Raw genomic sequence first — 19,538 nt, forward strand, 5'->3', positions numbered from 1 at the left:
CCTCTGCTAATTACCAATGTTAAAACACTTGAAAATGATGACTGAACCTATATCACCTCTGTGGAATGGAAGACTTTTTGAAATCTAAACATAATTATAGAGATTCAAACACATTTCCATCTACTTATGGACCCTAGTGGCCTTACTCAAGGCAGTACAAACCTATTAGGCAAAAAACAAAAAAAAAAAAGAAAAAGAAAAAAGATTAGTTTTGCCAATAAATATCTTTTTTAAAAAATCCTAAATCAAGGTCTAGTATCAAGGTATAATTCTGGCTGTAGAAGTGAACTAGTTCTCTATATTAGACCTTATTTTTTTAGAAAATGGAACAGAGATGTATAGTAAGGGGAGGGTAAGTGTCAGCCTACACAAACATCCTAGGCATCTGCCCAGGCTACTGGTCTGTCCCTACGAGAATCAGGCTCAGTATATATAAAGCCCCTAAGATCATTGGGAAAGAGGTCACATTCATCTATTTGGTACTGCTGTTATTCTTTTGATGTTCGTCTTGGCTATTTAATCTCTGCTTTCTATATACAGACCTCAGTGGAATGATAATGACAGGAGGAGGGCAGGTGAAGATAGATAAATGTGATTTTTTAGACATGACCATTACCCTCTAATGCCTTTTCTCTGGTCCATTCCAAGCATCCAGGAAAGAGAAACTTAGCTTCCATGGAGAGTGAAGTCATAGCTCCGACTTAGCATAATGAGACAGAAAGAGAGAGAGAGAGAGAGAGAAAGAGAAAGGGAGCAAGCACACTGTTAGTGAACCCAGTGAGTTTCTGCTGGGCTAAGACCAGGTTCTCCTGTTTCCTCTATTTTTTCCCAAACTGAAAAGAGTTATTGTGGCAATTCACCTGTGTTTCTGAGCCTGAGCACATGCCCAAGACCTGCTCAAGGTAAGCCCAGTAAGAAATCAGGGATAGGACTTATATCCAGGAAACTCAGCTTCTTTTTAGTAACTTCTGCTTGTTTTGTTTTGTTTTGTTTTGTTTTTCAGGGAAATTTGTGTTTTTAGAAAATATGCTGCAATTCCCAGACATTGATATCCTGGGCATCTTTGGGTGGTGACAGAAGTGGGGATGGTGGCTGTAACAAATGTAGCAGAAGCCAGTGCAGTTGCACTCTATCAAACATGTTGGCAGACCCCACATCTTTCTGATCCTTACTGCAGAATTCAGTTGCCTCCTTACCCTAAGAAGACAGGGTTAACTGAGAGTTTTGAGAGTGGTGGTGCATCTTTCTTAATTTAGGTCTTGGTGACTATGGGACTAGAATGCCTTGGTGAAAACAATACAGCTAGAATCAGGACCACCTTCCTGGCTCTACGACCCGAGCGGTCACACCCAGGGCTCAGAAGGGCCCTGGGCTTGGTTTAATGCGCTGCTGTTGCTGTCTTGAAATCCTTAATGATTCTTTTAATAAAGGGCCCTGCATTTTCATTTTGCCTTGTGCCCCACAGATTATGTAGCTGGTCCTGCCTGGAATTTATCTTTTCCCGGCATGCCAACTGAAGGTATCAGTCACATATCTTCTCTTACTTAAAATGATCTTCTTTCTCGATTCCTCAGAAGCTAATTCCTGTGTTCAGCTCTGAAGATTTCTGTCCATACAATATGGTTCAGAAGAACCCATCTCTCCTTCCTTCCTCCAAACACTCTGATATGATTATCATCAAGATGGTCTTGTTTTGTAATCAGAAACTCTGTAGTGGTCTCAGCCAGGTATTTTTTTGCTAGAGGTTAATACTTGGGAGAAATAGTTGTAGTAATGAGGTCTTTGCCCATTATTGGCTCGTTAAAATAGGCTTCAACCATTAAATTGAGATTTAAAAAAGAACATCTAACATTCAGCTTATTTTAGACTAGGACTTTCCAACCACTGTGTGATCAAACACCTCAGTGTACTCAACAAACAATTTCATCTCCCAGCTCTGGCCTGGGCTTCCGTCCCTCTTAAGCTCCTCCATTGCTGCTGCTGTGTGTTCCACATCTTTCTCATGACCCCTTCTGCCTTCATCTCCTATCAATCCTTTCATCCTTCTTACCCAAAACTGGCATTAGCATGAGGGAGTTCCCCGCTTTAATCTGCATATGACATATAATGAGAATGATTCTGCTGAATTTTGTGCATTCACACCCCTGCCACCACCTTGATGAGTGTGAATGCCAGGATTGTAAAGTCAGGATCAGACCCCATAGAGGTGCCTGGATTTGTCCTCAGTGATAGTTTGTTAGGACTAGGTCTCAACCAGAAGCATTCAAGGCTCCTGACTCCCAGCCAGATATGCTTGTGATTATCCAGGGCATCCTCAATATTCCCAAAAGATATATTCTAGATGACTGGGTTGTAAACCAGTTTCTAAGCACCTATAACCAGGAGGAGGAGGAAATATGCCAGAGGAACTAGGAGCTGGGAGAAGGAACCTGAATGGCCACCTAAAGCTAGTTAGCCTCCCTGAACCATGAAATACTTCCTGTCACTAACAGTGTCTCCTGGCTTACCGGGGGGGCCCAGAGAGAGGCTCGTCTGACACAAAGCCTCACTCACATCGAAAACTCTGGAAGGAGAGCCCCTTCCACCTCCCCTCCTCCTCTCCCGTGCCCTCTCTTCCACACCTCTGTTCTCCCTCCCCCATGAAAGGAAGGAAGGCAGAGGAATCTGATGGAGGGGTACCAGCCTGTACATTCCCTGTGAGTTTGAATTATAGAAGATTAGAATAACCTTTATTTGCCTGAACCAGGTAGGCTGAAGTTTGCAAGTTTTCAAATCAATGCTGACCTCCTGTCTAGTGACAGTGCAACCATGGCACAGAGGAAAGGTCAAAAGCATTACTCAGAGACCATGGCATCTCCCAAGAGGTTTTTCAGTGCTTCACTAGCTCTGGACAAGGCCCTGAGCAAAAACTGCTAAACAGATTGAGTCCATTTCAGTCACGGCCACTCCCTTCCTCCTCTCCTCTGCCTCCAGGGCCCAGGGTCCTTGTGTTCAGCTGGTTTTTTCCTTCAGCCTCCCCAGTTCCAAAATTATCCCTATCCCCTCCCCAGCTCCAACTCAAAACTACTTTACACTGAGGTAACCCTCTTGGGATTGAAGTGATTAGAGCATCCAGGCACGAATGGCTTAAACCCCTACGTTACGTTTGCATCTCAGAAGTGTTGGAAATTGAAATGTACCTCATTAACAAGGGGGCTTATGCTCCTTGCCTACAGCAGGTGGCTGTCCCTTCTGAGCTAGACTATCTGCCTAGAATCAGCCATGTCCTGATACATCTGTACCCACCCGTCCGCTTCTTTATCTTTGGTCGCATATGTGACGTGAATTCAGAAAATCAAACTTTCTTCTGGGGGTGGGGGGTGGATGTAGGTTTACATAGTGAATAATCAAACCCGGGATGATGGCAGAGGCTCTCTCTCACAAAAATATGTCATGGTATCATTTCTTTATATAAAATGAAGTTTCTATCTGGGATAGCCAAGGCTCTAATAGATATGGTTATGAAAGTAGTGTAAATAAGTTTAAAACCCCACTGCGTTGAGATTAGTCAAGGCTCCTGTCTCCTGTGAACTCTGAGCATTTTACAAATTTGAATAATCAGTCATCTTGAGTTTCCTCTTTTGCACAGGAGGATATTAAGGCTCATATTGGACACAGCTTTTTTTTTCCGGGTCAGCCAACTCAGCAGCAGAGCTGATTTGGGGGCCCTTGGCCCCTAGGGAAGTTTAGCTTTTCTATTTGATAATTGGGGGAATGCCTAAGACCTCCTCCATCCACTGCTGCCAGCTTCTCCATCTTCTTGTCGTTTCTCTTTACTAGTTGTTGCTCCTGTGATGTTAGAGAAAATGTTAGCAGGAGAATCAAAAGGAGGAGATGGAGCATTAGGGGAACATTAGCAACTATTGAAAAGACATTTTGACCTATTTCTGTAGTTATCAATTTAATAGTATTTGTTGCCAGGAAATGCACTGATGGCGGGTGGGAGGTTGGATTGCACTAGCAGCCTGCTCTCAGGGGCCCTCCAGTTTCAGGAGGTGGTAATTCTAGTTAATAAAAGGGTGAACTTCAAACACATTTTAACCAAATCAAATTGTAGCGGGAAATATCATATTACTGATGTTCAAGCCAACTCACAGCTGGTAATATTAGTCAGTATATAGGCCCCAAATTCTGACTTTCCAGCATTTTCAGATAAGTTTCTGGCGGTAAGCGAGTCCCCCAGGCACCTTGTTATGCAGGAATAGGAGATTTTTAACTAACATAGGAGCTAGCATAAATGCAAAATTCTTTATTCTTGTTAGACTTTTTAGAAGATTGTCAAGATATTCAAATGATATGTAACAAAGCCAAACTTCAGGTGGTTGATAGGAAATCTCCTAGAGCCAGGAGTTTTAATTTTTTTGTTGTTTTGGGTTTTTTCTATGACATGTTGGCAAAAGATAAAAGCGATTCACTCTGCTAACCAGAGATGTTGGGCATAGTTCCCCCAACACTGATTTCATGCCATGAAGAGCACAAGGCACGGAAAAGAGCTCAGGTCTACCACTCAGACTGGAATACCAGCTTAGCCCCTGCTGGCTGTGTGACCAGAGGATACTCACCTAGCTTCTCTGAGCCTTAGGCTCCTCACATAGAAAATGGGCAAAATATCAGTCTTTTATAGTTAGCATGAGGATCAAATGAGATAACATATGTAGAGAAATCCACATATGAAGAAAAACTGATGGACATATACCAAGTGTTCAAAAGTGATCATTGTTATCTTCTATGCTTTTTGCTTCTATGATCTGCAAGTCTTCTTTTTTTAGTTAATTAATTTTTTCCCAATAAAATACATGGCTTTTAATATGATAATAAAAGGCAACACTGCTAGAGATACCCTGCAGACTGATCTGGTCGGTCCTTTTCAAGTGAATAGCTGTTGGCCACTTCACCTTAGCCCCAGTTAGTCTAGACTTCCCTTTATTAGCCTGCTCTGGGTTCATGCAGTCAGACCATAGGACACATTTTAACCAAATCAACTTAGACCCCCTGATAACACAGACTCAAGTTAAATGGACATAGGTGAGACAGCAGATCACATGGCAGCTGGAACTTTCCTTGGCCCTTCCTCACCTGTCCTACTCTAGCTCACCTTAAATTCAGAGAGATGTCAGGCATCTTTCTCTGGGACTGCCTCCTGCCCAGATTTTTTCCTAAACTTTCTACGTGTGCCTGAGTCTCCGTTTTCACAGAGATTAATTCTGATTTGGTTCGCCTACACTTTTGAAGCTCTAAAATCTTTCCGTTGTGGGTAGATTGTCTCAAATACTGTATTTGAGGATGGAAAAAGAAAACTCTGCCCAAATGTAAGCACCATTGAATCAAAGAAACAGTATTTTTTTCAGTTGCATTCTTTGAGGATCCAGACAACCTTGAATTCTTTACAAAAGCACATCAGTAATGCCATCCTCCCTCTTAAAAAGACACACACACACACACACACACACACACACACAGAGACCAACTACAGAAGGCCACTATTCATTATGTAAAGGGCTAGAGTGTCCAAGAGGAATAAAAAATTGAAAAAGAAAGTGATTCTATAGATAGAACCCAGACCTAGAAGTCAGGATACCCAAACTCTGTTTCCTACTGAATGGTAACCTGCCTTCTTGTGTGGATCCCAACATAGCCGCTTCACCCGAACTCCACTGTCATCATTTCTAGGGAGCATGGTTTCTGACTCATCCTCCTAAGGGAGCGTGGGGGATTTCATTTGTTGCTGTTCTGAAAAATGTTGTGATTCCTGTACCAGTGGCATTTTTACATTTTCCCTCACTTGGAAGGATGAGCCCTGAATTGTACCTCCCATCACTCTGGAGTAAAGACTGAACTTTTCGTAATTGTATGGGAAGAAAATGATGTCATTACGATGCCAACTTCGAACAGGGAATTAATAATCATCTTAATTTCTAGGGCTAATGCAGAACCACTGACCTGGCCTATCAACCCTATTGACTCCTCTTTCTGCCACGCATGCTCTTGGTCAACATTAATTGCAGGGCAACTCAGCTTGAGAGGTGTCATGGATCCAGGGTACATTCCCCTCCCCTCATAGCCTAACTAAACCCCTATGCACAGGATGCCTGGTGCCTTAAAATTTGGTCCAAATCCCTTCCTTTTTGTGCACTGAGCAACTTTAGTAAATCTATGAAAGGGTTCTTCCATAGCCAGGAGGTCTTGCTTCTTCTGAACTGTTAAAGCACTTATTTATATGTCTCAGTTGGCACTGATTACATACTGTCCTATACTAGAGTGTGTTTATGTGTGTCTCATTCCTCCTACCACTGCACACTGCACGGTAGGCTCATAAGTACAGAGATTGTATTTATACAGTTTGTATCTCCTTCAACACCTAGAATGTACCATCAGAAATAAAAGGTATATAAGAATTTTGTGTTTATGCTAGCTCCTATGTTAGTTATATACCTTTTATTTTATTTATTTTATTTATTTTATTTAAAGGTATTTATTTTATTTTATTATTTTATTTATTTTATTTAAAGGTATATATTTAAATAAAAGGTATATATATATAAAATGAATGAAATTAACAATAGCATACAAATATTTGGCAACAAACTAGCTTTTCTGAACTCCATAAATGCCTAACCAGAAAGTAACCTACAGAATATATCATTCAATTATACCTGTAAAGCTCTAAGATTTTTTTTTCCAATTTAGTATTTATAGGTTTCATTCTTCCCTACTCTTCGCTGACAGTATTTTCACATAGTAGGTTTTTAATAAATGGTTTTGATTTATCAATTAAAATCATAGAATAAAACAGTAATTTCCCATTTCTTTATGTTGAAATATTCATTTTGGTCTCCACCTACATCTTTATCTTCAGACCTTGTCAACCCTTGCAACACAGATATCTTGAGTTATCATTCCACATGGTACCTGGCTTAGGCTTAAAAATCGTTACGATTTTTAATTTGGCTTCTTTATCAGGCCTTTTACAGGGAAGAAGGAAAATCTTTTTGTTGTTGTTGTTTTGTCTCCTCCTCTTCCTCATAGGACTGTTACATAGTTGAATGAGAACTAGTCTATATAAAAGCATTTTAATTTCTGGAACAAATGTAATATCAGATTCATAATGTCAGATTGAGGAAGCTTTGGCATCCCAGCACACCAAATGATTTTGAACATCCTATGCGTTGAGCTTATTCGTGGACCTGAGAGGTGAGGGGATTATTACTCTAGGCTTTTACGTTAGGTGCATAAGATCTGTACCAGCTGCATTGACCATGTCCTCAGCCCGAATGAGACAGCCGATTGCATAGATCCTCTCCAGCCACACAAAAGCATCACCATTACTCTCCATCCTGATTAGATCCTACACTTCAGCCACACAAAATGATCTGAAACCAGTCACTTTCGTGCTAGGTCACAGAATTCCAAAATAGGTATATTATTCCAATTGTGCCTCGGTTCTTTCTCAGAGAGTCTGCCTCACAGAAAGCCAGGGGGGCCGGTCCCTCCTAGGCTAGACGTTCTGTTGAGTCATGTTTACTGTCCCCCTCAGAAAGGTTCCAAAAGCAAATGCAAGAGGTTGCCGAATGCAGGGACATGTGGCGTGCATGCTACTGAAGTGACAGGCATAGCATACACCTGCTTTTTGGCTGTGGCAGGCCATCTTGACTGTGCCATGCCACAAGTTAGCATTTTGGATGAGCAATTGCCATTCTGTTGTTTTCTTCTCAACACATGGTGTTCAAAAACAGTTAAAAGAAAACTGTACCCATTTGCTCATCCCAGAAATCTAAAATTTCAAAGAAGCATGCCAAATTAATTTTCACATAATATTTTCCAAGCTTTTTCTTTGCACTGAGAAATGACATTTCACTTTTTGAACTCTTGGTGTCCTGGCCTGAGGTAAATGGGTGCAGTTTCTCTTTAAATGGCGTTAAACATATCAAAGCAGGATTATATCTGTCACCATCTTTTTTTTTTTTCTAATGGAATCAAAATCCTTCAGGGAGTGTCCCAAATCCACATTAATGTCTTTGAGTGCTAATGTTTCCACTGGGACTTTTACATTAGCAAAATACAAGTGTGTGGTTTCCGCCCCCCTCTGCTTTCTGTCTAAGAAAGAGCTGACTGCACCTCTGTTTTTCTCCATGGCCTTCAGCTAACCCCCATCAAGGGGGTAGAAGAGGATGCTTCCTTTTCTACCCTTTCCCTCCTCTGTGTGGCTCCCTGGAAAAGCTAATATGAATGCAGTTTCCAGCATGGGGGAATCTTTGGAATCCCAACCTTGAATTTTATTCAAAAAAGACTAACTGCAGTAGCCGTCAATACAATCTATTTAGGGCCTATAACAACTTAAATTTCACCTTTGGTTCTGAGTGTGGAAAAATTAGACAAACCCCCATGATTTCAGGACCTTGCCATCGACACTTTTGTTGTTGATTTGGGGATATCGGTCATGTGTCTGTATTATTGCAATACAATTCCTGTCCACCTCAATCCCTCTTTTTTATTTCTTTACCAAAGCAATTAAAGTGACGTGTTGTAATCATGATTATCAAGGGGCAATGGAAGATTGCAGTGTCATAGATAGATAATAATTAAAATAAATAATTGTGACATAATAAATAATTAAAAATCCTTGCATCACATTTCATCTTAGAATGCACCTTTTCCTTGCATTTGGATAAACCCTGGGAAGTTGCAGTATTTCGAGAATAATTGTGTTTACATGTGGGGTGGAAGGGGCTGGAAAGCTCTCTAGTATCACTCTCCAACCCCTGTCCAGCGTCTTCCTTCTTTCAGCGCCATCCTGGCCACAGAAAGCTTGAATTCTGCAGCTGATGCTCTGAGAGAGCCGTCCCTGGAGAGCTGGGAGCAGTGTGCTTCTAAGCTGGCTCTTTGCATACTTTCACTTTCTGGAGCACTCTGGAGAACGAACGGCACTACTTCCTTAGCCACTCTTCCTATCCCTCCCTGTTTCTTCGTCTTCTACACCCTTTCCTGCTTTTCTTTTCTTCCCTTTCTTTTTCTACCCCTCATGCAACTGGGTGGAAGCTTGAACTGGAGTGTGTGTGTGTGTGTGTGTGTGTGTGTGTGTGAGTGTGTGTGTGTGTGAGTGGTTGGTGGAGTGCAGGGAGGAGGGGATCTCCTGATGCCTGAGCCTACCTCTAGGAAAGAAACTCGGTGTTTTTATTTAAACAACCTCTCCCTACAGCTAAGCCTTCATATGTGGAAGAAAAACTCAAACCTTTTCCCCTTTCCACACTTTATGAAGACAAGGTAAGCGGAGGCAGTGACAACGTCAACCCTGGATTGAAAATGAAGCCTTTGTGCACAAACTATGTGCTCACCTTTAAATACTTTCTGAGGAAAAATCCCTATCTATTGGCAATTATTGGAGAATTGATTGTGCTAGATTTTTGTGGGGTTATGCATGTTTTTCTGGTATTGAAAGAGTCTGGGGATTTTTTGTTTGTTTGTTTGTTTATGTTTTCAAGCATTAGTTGCACAAAAGCTTTGCAGTATCAGGTAGACTGTCTTCTATAGCCAAAAAAAAATACGCTTTTGTACATGAGTCATTTGAATTTCCTATATTTAATATTCTTTTTGGTGGGTCCAATGTCAGTTTGTTCATGTTAGCATATTTAAATGTCAAGGTGGTAGAAAATGTGTGTTTATATTTGTATAAACTTGTTCACACAATTTAGCAGCATATAGCAGACACTCACTAAAAATATTTTCCGATGGCATTCATAGTTGTTTCACCTCTGGGTTTCCCTCTTAGCAACTTTGGCAAAGAACACAGGTTTTGTAGCTGGACAAACTTAGATCCGTATATGAGTGTCATAAGGTAGTTTCTACTTTGCAAGTCTGGTTAAACCACAGTCTTACTGTGCCTCAGTTTCTTTACCTGAAGAAACGGGTATGATAATCTCTACTCTGGAAGGTTTTTGTCAGGATTGAATAAAATTATATATGTAAATCCCCTAGCATAGTGTCTGAAACATGGTAGGCACTTAAATTTATTATTTCTCTCCTCCCTTCTTTTTAAGAGAAATGCCTGGGTGATATCATCACTTCTTTGGTCTTAAGCTTACTATTAGTGATTTTTCTCCATATCCAGATTACTTGAACCAATCATATTCGTTAGATTTTAGCCACTCAACTTTTGTTCATCTCAAAGGAAATCATTCTGCTGTGCTATATATACTAAAATATAACTGTTAGTGAAATGACTTGGAGATTAAGTAGTGTGTTGGAGCTAATAGACACATGGCTCAGCCAGGTTCTTTGCTTTATCCCCAGCTCCACCCTCATCCTTGACCTAAATACCCTCTCAGAGGCCAGTCAGGAGCAGAGCAGCAAGGCCTAGAAAGCCCTGTGTCTGAGCTACTTAGGGCAGTGAATTTGGGGTAGATTCTGAAGGGAAAACATGTCTAAATGCACAGAACAGCTGAACTCAGTGGCTCAACCTTTAGGTTTGGGTACTAGAAACATTCCAAATTATTTCTAATCTCTGACTAATATGTCATGCCTTCTCTCTTGATTCAAAATTAATGATTAAGTTTTACATTCATCCAATGGGAACAAGTTTGACTACTCGATTATTCTACGTGATTGTGTTACAGATGTAAAATTCTTTGAGAATTTTTTTGTAATACTTGCACATAGTTGGAGCTCAATACATGTTTGTCAAGTAAACAAATTTAGCCTGTGGCTTCTTGACCATCATAGTGGCCATGATAGTGACACAGGATCCTCTTTTTACTGCCCAGCAATATATTTTATGTATATATGTGTATATATATATATATATATATATATATATATATATATGTGTATCTGTAGATCTCTCCCTCTGTGTGTGTGTGTATATATATATATATATATATATACACACATATATATAATCATATATATATGATTGTGTAAATGAAAGGCCTTAAGGGACCCAGTTCCATTGGATCACTGATAGCCCTGAATCTATCTTTGAATTCCTTTCTGATAAAATTACCAGCTGCATAATTAACTCTGTGACCATTGACAAGTCCTCAGTTTCATCATTTACAAAATGACTAGATTAAATAATCACTAAGGTAGGAAACCCTTCCAACTCTATAATTCTATTTTTTCTCTCCGGTGAGAAATGACGTGTGTTTTTGAGAGGTATGCTATTGTTTGAACTTCGTGCAAATTTTTCCCCTAGTGCAAGAATCACAAATGAAATCTGCTAGGGGGGTGGGAATTTTTACTTGCTTTTTAAACTCAGAGCAGCCATTGAAATTGGTGTCTTTTCATTTCAATTACTTATCACTTAGATACAGGGATTCAACATGGTGGGGCTTGCCTGACCCCCAGAGGAGCCTACCCTGCTTCTGTTACTTCAACAAAGCAACTGAAAGCTACTCAGATCTCCACTTCTGGAATCCTTAAGGACACTTCCCCTTTGGTGGAAGTGAGGCCTGCGAGTTCTTGTCTGTCTTCATAGATGCTTTTCTAGACTCTCAGGATAGCTTGATATTAATGACAGTCTGCCCAGTCAGCCTCACCATCTCCAGAAGTGAGGTGTTTCTGGTGGGTTTTATTTTTCTCTTAATACCTGCATATTTAATGCTGTGTGTGGTAGAGCCTAATTGTCCCCATCAGGAAAGTAGGTGTTCATGTCATTAATATGTTGATTTAGTTCTTGAAAGAGTAAACTGCCAGTATGGTACAGTACTTCTGGGTTGTTTGGGTTTTTTTTTTTCTCCTCCTTTTACAAGAAGAAAAAAGACCCTAAATTGTGCCTTTGGATTAACATCTTCTCCTTTTACATTTGAATTTCAAAATCCTCTTTAAATGAGCAATTCTCAAGGTTTCTGTTACTGACAGCTGCCTTTGGGCTTGTCCCGGGGACTTTATGGTGGGCATTTCTTCCTTTCAGCTCTTTGTGAACATTCTGTGTCCTGGCCCTCTCTCAGAGTCTCACTAGCATTCCAACAATAACTTCTCCCCTCGTTGGCCCTTCTTGATTACTACAAGGACCATGCTGCCTCTGTTGCTTTACCTCTCTTGCAGATGCTCCCACCTTCCTTCAGGAAGGTCTTAATATTTAATTTCTTACGTGATAAATTTTGATTAGCACCCAAGTATTAGATTTTTATGAGTGCTAAGGGCAAGACCCAGGCAACAGTCACCAAATCTTATTTTTAGACCGCTCCTTTACAGTAGAAAGGTACAGCACTTGGGGGAAGCCAAGTCTCACATATTTGAATGAAAGAACAGGGTTGTTGCCTCATCTGTGTCAGTATTGCCTCCTCTTCGGTGTGCAGTTCAGTCCTGCTTTGGTTTAATTAATCCATTAAGGTCGATCTTAACCCTAGTCAGTAATGATGGAGGGGCTCACCGGAGCCATCTAGAACGGGGGATTAGATGGATAATGATTTTTGTGCTGATGATGTGTTCTGTCTTTTTATATAGTTGATCCCGTGAGGGACATATTTCTTTGGTGTATTCCTGCTGATGTTCTCAAGACAGATATATTACAGAGAAATAAATCAGACTAGGAGACTTTGCTAGTGTCTCATTCTTGGTGTGTAAATTTAGTGTTTTAAAATCAAAGCTATTTTTAAAAGTATATCTTTATCAATATACTATTAAATAATCAAGAGGATGAGAGAAATTTGAGAAAATCTCATTTGAGCATTATTTTTTATTACGCTTAGATGCTGTTATAGAATATTTATGTTAATAGTCTTCTTCTGATTTCTCCCTCCTCCAAGAGTAACCTGTTTAAGATGATTCCTCCTCAACCCAATTCAACAAGTGTTTACTGACACCTCCCAAATGCAGAGCAGTTGACAGTTCTCAAAAATCAGGAGACTTAAGTAGCTTTATGTGTCTTAAAGTAACAAAACAGGATATATATATATATATATATATATAACTATTTGAAATCAAGACCTAAATTTACATAACTATTGTTATATATATTGTTATATATAACTATTGTTATATATATTGTTATATATAGTTATATATATATATATATAACTATTTGAAATCAAGACCTAAATTTACAACACAATAAATTAATCAAACTGTATTGGTTGAGTACCCACTATATTTTTCCTAACATCAATGGAATTTATAAGCAATTACAATATACATTTAAAATACAATAAATGTTTTAAAGTGTGGTAAAGCAGCTAGGGTGGTTTTTACCTTGTTTTAGAGGGTTGGCAATTGGCTGACAGTAATCTTGGAAGTCTCTCTAGCAGAAGCAGCATTTAAGTTATTATTTGAAGGAAGGAGAAACGTTCTTCAGTGCTGAGGAATTATTCCACAGATGCAGGCTTATGTGGGAAAGGTTCAGAGATGGACTTTTCTACATAAAGGAAAGACTCTCAATGGGAAGAAGCCAGAAGGCAAAGGAGATTCCCCTAGTGGATATAGGGAGGCCTTCGTGGCACCATTTTCTGACAAATTAGATGAGCAAATCTATAAAGGGCTTTCAGTGCTGGTAGTTTGGAATTCATAACTGATCTGAAGTAGGATAGAAATCGACTGGAGGACTGAAGAGGGAAGTCTGATAATCAAACCATTGAGAAGATATTTGGAGTGAGGAGGCAGTTTTCATATCCTAGGTATACTGTGATCAAGAACTAGCCAAGGATAATAGAAAAAATGTATGTTTAAGAAACTTTCTATATTTGGTAATTGACTATATATAAGAAGCAAAATATTTTAAAATGTGAAAGTTTAGCAGAAGTTTGGGGCATTGGATGGTGTCGTGGACTGTGGTTTTATGGCATTTGGATAACAGAATGATTTAAAAGGAGAGAATGCTCTGTAGGGAATTTGAGGTGCTAGCAGAACATCTCATCAGAGGTATTCCAAAGAAGAAGTGTTTACTAAATTAACTTAATTAACCAAAACTAAGAGAGGCAGATTATAGGAAAGGATGGATCAGTGTATCAACCCCTCAAATGCATGAACGTAAGAAGAAAAAACTATTGAGTCTTAAGATGATGCCTTTCAAGGGACAGCACAGTTAGAAGATAGTCAAGGAATATTGAGGGAATAATTGAAGGGATAAGATTGAGCCAAGATTTTAAACTACAGAAGGCAAAGACAAAGTAAGAAACCATTCTGAAAAGGGTTTTGGGGAAACAGAAAGAAACTGAAGGAGACTTGCAGTATCTTCTCAGCCGATGCCCGAATTCTGTGTGTGGGGAAAAGGAAGCCTCAAAGAGAGAAGTGGTCATGTTAAGCAGAGCTAACTTGTAGAAGAACCAGAACTAGGTCATAGGGGTCTTTGATCATGGTCATGTGCTGCTTCCACTGTGCTGTGCTGCCTCCGTGAAGGACCTGTCCCATCACTTCTTGTAAATGTCATGACTTAAGCAAAGAAAGGCTGAATTTGTAGAGGCCAGACTGACACAAACAGACTTGTGTAAATCCGTTGATAAGAGAAAAGGAGAGGGTGATGTTGAAATCTCCATCACTGTTTCAGCTCTGGCCAGGATGGTCAACAGAAGAAGGGGAGTGAATAGTTTTGAGTATTTCAGAGCAACTCCTTATTGCTTGCCAAGTATCAGAATCACGTGTGTTAAGCAGGTACCAATTGCACAGCTACACAGCTTTGCAAGTGTAGAAGCATATTTATGTTTTGTTTAAATATCAACTCTTTTCATTTCCATATTGATTCTTAATATTGAGGGAAAATTCTAGGGGTCGTATGTTGAATTAAAATAATTAAAACTGAACCTAGACTCAGTTGGTTTAAAAAAAAAAAAAGACTGAAACTGAAGAATCCTTCACTGTAACCTAAACTGAGAAACGGGTTTGCTTTGGAATGTGACTGGCTTTCTTCAGTACAGCCACGCAAAGACTTGGCCAGTGCTATAGTCCAGAAAACATGTCGTGCTTTGCTTATTAAATATTTTTAAATTGGCCCCTTTTCTTCAGGAAGACCTCCTAGGTTTTGCCCGAGTAAGGACCATAAATTTGAGTCCGTGCTAACTACAACTGTTAAGGTCTTGTGAGAGATGGAGGAGATTCTGCGTAATTGTGACACATTGAAGGGGGCTCCCCTGCATAATGTGATCCATGTCTTTCGGAATAGAGCTTTGCTCCCATGTTAATACATTCTGGAAATTGCTCAAGAGGCAGCTTTGGCATTAGAATAGCAACTTTCAAAGCAGTGAACGTCAGCACTTCTATTTCTCCTTCTTCTTGGCGTGCATTACATGAAGCTGGAAAGACTAATTGGCTAAATGAAGGGACTCAGTGTCACAGAGTTGAAATCCTGGCATGTAAATGGAGAGGTGGGGAGAGACTTTGCATGCATATCTATATGGCCTCCCTTTGTGAATTATCATAATAGAAATGGTTCTGCCCCTTCTCTAGTTTCCCTGCGAGATGAGTTGGGGTGTGAAGTGCATGGCACAGAAATTCACCATGCTTTGTATCTATGATTACTTGTCTCTGTGCGCATTTTTCCACTCCTAAATTGCATGTTTACCGAAGGTTGCTGAATAATACATTGTTTTAAAAGATGTGTCCCTGAATTAAGGTTTATTATATGACAATTATAACATGGCTGCATACAGCTGAATACTACAAAGAAAAAAATCAGTAAATGTCATTTTTAAAAGCAAACAAGGAAATACAGCTCTTATTTGTTTTATAGGTGTTAGATCTGCTTCCTTGACCTCTGCCAAGTATTTATAAAGACTGATCAATAACGGGATCAAACATTTCATATGAGATTGGCTCCCTGTGACAGCAGTCAACTTAGCATGGGGGATGTGTCAGTCCTTGTGTCACAAATACGCTTTTTGTGAAAGATTATTTCAAGATAAGTTCTACAACTCATTTTTAACTTTTATAAAAAGCTAAAGCCTAGGACTCATTTGGTTTACCTACCCTACCTTCTAGCTAAATTGTCTTAGACAAAAGGAGACCAAATATGTTTCATAAAACTTATAATAGGACATCACAGTATTTCATATGAGGATTTAACACCTCCTGAAATATGTCAGAATTTTATGACTAAACTAAATCCCTGATGTTTCTTAAGCCCCTTTTTAAATGTTTGATCTGAATTATAGATGAAGAACATCTATTAACACATCATCTTACTGATAACCATTATCAAATCACCTCTTAAAATATTTTGGGCAAGGAAGGAGGGAGAGTTCTTTGACCTCTGTCCTGAACCCACTCTAAGCTTTTCCCATCTCCATTAATTATGGAACTTTGAATCCCAAGGTTGATATAAAAGACAGGGTGAATTTAAGTTATCCACTTCTTTGTTAACTTTTGTTATCATTTTATTTTTAAAGCGCGTTTTATGCTTAGCAAAATTTATAAGAGCAGAACCTGATACAGTGATGGTCTACTTTATAAATACCTGCAGACTAATAATTGTTAAACTGTTGATTGTTGAGAAAAATAATTTGAAATCGCCAGGTACCAGCGTATGAAATTTTGTGGTTAAAGAGTGTTCCATGGAAGCTTAATGCTGAGAGAAGGTATTCGTGATTCAATGAAAGCTAGGTGAATTTTAAACATTGGTAAAACCAAATTTGAGGATGCCAAATTTGATGCAAAGGTCAAATATTAAAATATTTCCCTTTGACCATGGAAGAAAAGGGCTTGCCTAGAAAAGAACTTGGGTAGAGCTAGAGCCAGCAAGTAGGAAATGCCATTTCCGTGTTGCATTCTACCCAAGAAGGGAATAAATGCAGTGAACTTTGACTATTGTCAGTCATTGGTCATGCCACCATAAACGTGACTGACCTTAAATATACAACATCTTTTTGTCTAGGGGCTTATCATATCATTTCATTCATCTCATCAGTAAATGAATGTACAAGAATATGAATGAACATGTATCTGAATGAATATAAATGTATGGGTATCACTCTCTCCAAATGGGGAATGGGAAAGCTGGGACTTAGTGTTACCTACATAATCAGTGAGAATCAAAACCAGAACTAGGCTTGATGTCTGGAATCCACAGACTGGTTTTTTCAGGGCCAAGTGGAGCAAGTAATGTTTAGCTTAATTTTAATCCATTTCAGAATCTGGACATCTTACAAAATCTGATTGTATCTTGTTTTTCCTGTAGATTTCTAGAAAGGGAGATACACTTGGGGGTGGAGGGTAAATCTGTTTTCTGACAATGAGATGTTTTTGCTCTGGTAATCTCATCGGCTGAATTAGCAGAAAACTCATATTCTGTGTCAAACTCACGTAAGGTGACAAATGACAGGTAGCATTATATTCACAAAATGTACCTTCTTGCTGTGTATTCCTCACACAGCAGACCAAAGTTGCTTTTACAGAGCTATAACTTGTGACTGTATAAGGTCCTCCCATGAGGTTTGTGGATCTTTGACACCAGAGAAGCGGCAGCAGCAACTCCAAAGGCGTCTCTGCCCTTTGTTGTCTTAGAGCGGCAGCCAGGTGCGCTTTGAATCTCATTTTGAGGAATCACGGGACAAGGTTGGAAAGCCACAATTTGAGCAGAAGATGCAGTGGGCTAAGCAAAATGTAGTTCGTCTTTCATTTCTTTATTTTTTACCTGCTGTCATGCCTGAGGGAGAGAGAAAAACTGTTTTAAATAGAATAAGAATTCCTCAAATTTCGTTTACTTCTGTGTTCAGCAGGGCTAGGGAGGGACGGCAGAAGCAGCTGTACCCTCGTGCTCGGCCCGTGCCTTGCAACAGATGAGGCTTCGGGGTCATTCTGCGGGAGACTGCACTAGGATACAGCCAGAAACAAAGTGAGGTGTCGGGGGAGAGAGGGGAAGAGACAGAGCAATGTCAACCAGATGAGAGACATTGAGGAAACGGAATATGTTCCCTGAGAGGTTCACCAACCACCGAGAGCCGGAAAAAAAACCCCAAAACTGTAGTCTTAAAATGATTTTAATGTCTTCTTTTCCCCTTCATTAGGAAATTAACATTCTGAAAGTTATGTTTTTGAGTGTGTCCTGATGTATACCTAAACTAGGAATGCATTTTTATGGCTGGGTTGTAAACCCATCATAATAGTAAGGGGTTAAAAATGGAATGCCTTCAAGAGATAACCTATACCTACTGCAGGTTTGAAACTCGATTAGCCCAGCTATTAAAACCAGGAGGACAAACTGTTTCTTCCCTGGATACAAAAGCTGTTAGGCTACGGCCTGACCCAGTACAAAAGTTTTCTGAATCTCTCTCCACTTTACAAAACGGCTCATTGCTGCCGTCTGCAGTGAAGCTGTTTACAGCTCTGTGCTAAGTGGAAAGTTCAAATCAATTATTGTCCATTAGAGTTTAGGTATAACTGATGAAATATCCCCAGAGGAGTATTGTAAATGTATCAAGACGTCCTTTCCCATTATAGAAATGGGGACGCATAGTGAATTACTTACCTTCTCTCTTACCCTTAATGCCTCTGAAAGGCTGCTGGGCAGACAGAGCTTATCTTGTCTTGCTGGGATTTCAAGTGAGGACTTTACCATTTGGTGAACGTCTGTAGTGAGCCAACAGAAATTCCAGGTTCCAACTCCCTTTATAGCCCCCCTAAGCTCCCTTGTGGACATAAAGGCCTAAAAAACAAAAGATATCAAAGAAAACCCTAAAAATTGATTAAAACTGCAACCCAGAAGTTCCCTGCAATCAGGTTCTTTTAGAAATGATAAGTTTCTTGTTAATCAAATAGGAAAAGCTTTGACCAAATTTTCAGCAAGTGACAGTAAGATTTAATGTCAGATAATTTGTGCCAGGATGCTTTCTTTCCCTAAACTAGGTCTCTACATGAAGCTTTAGCAGGGCAGAAAAGGAGACCCACTCACTGCTCAGGTGTGAGAGAGATAATATTAATTTCCCAGATTCTGTTATTCAGCTATGGAATTGAACAGTGCCTTTCACCCCTGTAAAGACCAGAACTAAGAGGAGAAAGAAGGTCTGATTTGTGATCTGCTATGACAAAAGATGGAATAGAGGTGCTTGACTTTCATTTAAGGTTGTTTTTACTTAGTCTCTTCTCTTAGTTCTGCCCCATAACAATTTCTGTGCCCTAGAGATCCTAAGGCTGAAATACATGTGGACTCATCTTGTCATAGGAAAGCCTGGGTATTATTCCTCAGAGTACTATGATTTTTCAAAGACCAGAAGTGACAGAAAGGTCAAGGAGACATCATTCTCCAGTATCAACCTTTCCTTCCTCCGTGTGCACAGGTGGGCAAGACACCTTTTTATTCAGAGCTAGTCCTTTTCATCTCCAATGGCTGCACTGTGGGGAAGCAACAGAACACAATTCCAACACAATCTCACAAGCCCGTCATATGGGGGATAGGAAGCATCTTTAAAATACAACACTGATTTCTTTGTGTTTCTTTAACTCCAAGGATAACTCCAAGGATGTTCCTTTCTGCTGACAGCTCTGTCCGTGGTGCTAAGTAGGAAATTGGCTGGATTTCTTCCCTGTGGCCCATACTGCTTACCCCCCAGTTCTCCTGGGGCTTCCAGTCCTCTGTCTAT

At 39.8% G+C, this 19,538-nt stretch overlaps 1 protein-coding gene across 24 annotated transcripts in view; it reads left to right on the top strand.

Moving 5' to 3' along the window:
- The window catches only part of ZBTB20 (zinc finger and BTB domain containing 20), an 812,397-nt gene that overhangs the window by 696,183 nt on the left and 96,676 nt on the right, over nt 1-19,538 (top strand). Inside the window, exon 1 of one of the 24 annotated variants that reach the window (XM_079921761.1) lies at nt 74-902. The exons of 22 other annotated variants lie outside the window; for them this stretch is intronic. The gene's annotated coding sequence lies outside the window, so the exon portion shown is untranslated. Of the gene's footprint in view, nt 1-73; nt 903-6,625; nt 9,301-19,538 lie in introns of those variants that run through there. One more of the 24 variants, XM_079921760.1, reaches the window with a different exon arrangement.

This window comes from Stenella coeruleoalba, assembly GCF_951394435.1.
Source record: "Stenella coeruleoalba genome assembly, chromosome: 5".
Taxonomy (NCBI): Eukaryota; Metazoa; Chordata; class Mammalia; order Artiodactyla; family Delphinidae; genus Stenella; species Stenella coeruleoalba.